We start from the raw sequence: 4114 nt of genomic DNA, 5'->3' as shown, positions 1-4114 counted from the left end.
CTCATCCCTCCTTGATAGTATTGGCTTTTCCTAAAGACTCAATGTGATCTTGGATCACTAAAATATAAAATGAAGAGTCTTGAGCTTTTGAGCTTGAGCCAATCCTTTGTCCTTAGCATTTTGAGGGTTCCACTTTCACATCCATGCCATGCCAATCATTGAGCTTTCCTAAAATAATCATCTTGAAATAGCATTAGCTTAATGAGCTATATGTTGTTATGAATTACCAAAACCACCTAGGGATAGTTGCACTTTCAGTATGTCTCCATATAAAATGGTTTATGGAAAAGCATGTCACTTACCTCTCGAACTAGAACACAAGGCATACTGGGCTATTAAAGAGCTCAATTATGATTTTAAACTTGCCGGTGAGAAGAGGTTATTTGATATTAGCTCACTCGATGAATGGAGAACCCAAGCCTATGAAAATGCCAAGTTGTTTAAAGAAAAAGTTAAAAGATGGCATGATAAAAGGATACAAAAGCGTGAGTTTAATGTAGGTGATTATGTATTTCTATACAACTCTCGTTTAAGATTTTTTGCAGGAAAACTTCTCTCTAAATGGGAAGGTCCTTACGTTATCGGGGAGGTCTATCGTTCCGGTGCCATAAAAATCAACAACTTTGAAGGCATAAATCCAGAGGTGGTGAACGGTCAAAGAATCAAACATTATATCTCAGGTAATCCTATAAATGTTGAAACCAATGTTATTGAAACCGTAACCCCGGAGGAATACATAAGGGATACTTTCCGGAATGTTTCAGACTCCGAAAAGGAATAGGTATGTGGTACGTTAAGTAAACCGACTCCAAAACAGTTTTTAAGGCAATATTTCTCTGTTTTGGAATATTTAGAAAAATATAAAAATAAGAAGCAGTCCGGGAAGAACACGAGGGCTCCATGAGGGTGGAGGGCGCGGACTCTACCTCGTCGGCACCTCGTGTGCTCTCCGGACTCCGTTTTCATACACGACACGTATTTTGGTCGGTAAAAATTCATTATATAATCTCCCGGAGGTTTTGACTCCCGTATCACACAAATATCTCTTGTCTTTGTTTTGAGATGTCCTGCTGAGGACAAAGCAACATGTCGTCCCAAGATTCAGAAGGAGAAAGCTATGTGGCTGATTACCTTGCAGATCCTAAGTTCTATGGGGATGTGGAGCATTGTGGTTGGACTACGGAAGAAGAAGAGGACTATGAACCCAAGGGAAAGGAGGAGACGAGCTCAGATGAAGATGAAGTCCCGCTACCTCAACCTGGGGACATGCATGTGTAGTTCAAAAAGTCAAGCCTCCCGGATAGGGTAAAGAAACCTAATATCGAGTTTATCCCTTTTCGCCTCTTGCAGGAAAACAAGCAGGAACTATGCAAAAAGATATTGAGCCTGGAACAGGAGATCAAGGACCTAAGGGACCAAAATTCTGTCCTCAAGCGCAAATTAAGGAAGAAGCCTATGCCATCAACAAAACCATCACCTTCTCCACCAACAAAGGGGACATGATCACATGGGTATGGGCACTCCCATTGGCAACTGCCAAGCTTGGGGGAGTGCCCCGGTATCGTATCACCATCACTTTTATCTTTACCATTTTTCTTAGTTTGATCCTTTTGATAATATCTTGATCTAGTAGAATAAAAGTTCTTAGTATGATCTAGTTGTGAGTTTTGCTTTATAATTCCTATATGTAATCGACTCTGTAAGCTATATAACAAAGATTAGTGTTGAGTCAAGGGCTTGAATATTTTGCCATGATCCTAAGGGAATAACAGAAAAGAGAAAGAAATAAAAAGGAAGCAAAGAGATCATGTGAATCTTATGGAGAGTAATGAGCTCACATAGAAAAAGTATGATGAATAAAAGTTGTTGAGAGTTGACAAACATAGTTTTGGTCATCGTTGCAATTAATAGGAAGTAATAAATAAAGAGAGGTCTTCACATATAGATATACTATCCTGGACATCTTTTATGATTGTGAGCACTCATTAAAATATGACATGCTAAAGAGTTGATGTTGGACAAGGAAGACAACGTAATGGGTTATGTTTTCTTACATCTAAAATAAATTATATTGTCATGGATCATCCAACATGGTTCAGCTTGCCTTTCCCCCTCATGCTAGCCAAATTCATCACACCAAGTAGAGATACTACTTGTGCTTCTAAATACCCTTAAACCAGTTTTATCATGAGAGTCCACCATACCTACCTATGGATTGAGTAAGATCCTCCAAGTAAGTTGTCATGGGTGCAAGCAATAAAAATTGATCTCTAAATATGTATGACTTATTAGTGTGGGAGAAAATAAGCTTTATACGATCGTGTGATATGGAAGAAATAAAAGCGACAGACTGCATAATAAAGGTCCATATCACAAGTGGCAATATAAAGTGACGTTCTTTCGCATTAAGATTTTTTGTGCATCCAACCATAAAAGCGCATGACAACCTCTGCTTCCCTCTACGAAGGGCCTATCTTTTACTTTTATCTCCTACCTTGCATAAGAGTCATGGTGATCTTCACCCTTCCTTTTTACGTTTTATCCTTTGGCAAGCATAGTATGTTGGAAAGATCCTGGTATATATGACTAATTGGATGTGAGTTTTCATGGACTATTATTGTTGACATTACCCTTGAGGTAAAACGTTGGGAGGCAAAACTATAAGCCCCTATCTTTCTCTGTGTCCGATTAAAACTCCATACCCATAAGTATTGCGTGAGTGTCAGCAATTGTGAAAGACTATATGATAGTTGAGTATCTGGACTTGCTGAAAAGCTCTCATATATTGACTCTTTCCTATGTTATGATAAATTGCAATTGCTCCAATGTCTAAGATTATAGTTTGTTAGTTTTCAATGAAGTTTACGACTCATACTTGAAATTGTGATTGAATTATTACTCTAGCATAAGAAATCATATGACAAGAATTATATAAGTTGCTGTTATAAGAATGATCATGATGCCCTCATGTCCGTATTTTATTTTTTTTATCGACACCTCTATCTCTAAACATGTGGACATATTTTTTGATTTCGGCTTTCACATGAGGATAAGCGAGGTCTAAGCTTGGGGGAGTTGATACATCCATTTGCATCATGCTTTTATATCGATACTTATTGCATTATGGGCTGTTATTACACATTATGTCACAATACTTATGCATATTCTCTCTTATTTTACAAGGTTTACATAAAGAGGGAGAATGTCGGCAGCTGGGATTCTGGTCTGGAAAAGGAGCAAATATTAGAGACCTATTTTGCACAGCTCCAAAAGTCCTAAAACTTCACGGAAGACGTTTTCAGAATATATAAAAAATACTCAGCGGAAGAAATTCACCAGAGGGGCCACACCCTACCCATGAGGGTGGGGGCGCGCCTTACCCCCCTGGGCGCGCCCCCTACCTCGTGGGCCCCCTAGTGGCCCTCCGGTGGCCATCTTCTGCTATATGAAGTCTTTCGATGGGAAAAAAATCATAAGCCATCTTCTCGGACGAAACTCCGCCGCCACGAGGAGGAACCAATCTAGGGCTCTGGCGGAGCTGTTCTGCTAGGGAAACTTCCCTCCCGGAGGGGGAAATCATCGCCATCATCATCACCAATGCTCCTCTCATCGGGAGAGGGCAATCTCCATCAACATCTTCATCAGCACCATCTCCTCTCAAAACCCTAGTTCATCTCTTGTATCCAATTCTTGTCTCCAATTCCAGGATTGGTACTAGTAGGTTGCTAGTAGTGTTAATTACTCCTTGTAGTTGATGCTAGTTGGTTTATTTGGTGGAAGATCATATGTTCAGATCCTATATGCATATTGATACCCCTCTGATTATGAACATGTTTATGCTTGGTGAGTAGTTACGTTTGTTCCTGAGGACATGGGAGAAGTCTTGCTATTAGTAGTCATGTGAATTTGGTATTCGTTTGATATTTTGATGAGATGTATGTTGTCATCCCTCTAGTGGAGTCATGTGAACGTCGACTACATGACACTTCACCATTATTTGGGCCTAGAGGAAGGCATTGGGAAGTAATAAGTAGATGATGGGTTGCTAGAGTGACAGAAGCTTAAACCCTAGTTTATGCGTTGCTTCGTAAGGGGCCGATGTGGATCCATATGT

This window comes from Triticum dicoccoides, chromosome 7A, assembly GCF_002162155.2.
Source record: "Triticum dicoccoides isolate Atlit2015 ecotype Zavitan chromosome 7A, WEW_v2.0, whole genome shotgun sequence".
Classification (NCBI taxonomy): domain Eukaryota; kingdom Viridiplantae; phylum Streptophyta; class Magnoliopsida; order Poales; family Poaceae; genus Triticum; species Triticum dicoccoides.
This window is presented reverse-complemented; position numbering follows the sequence as displayed.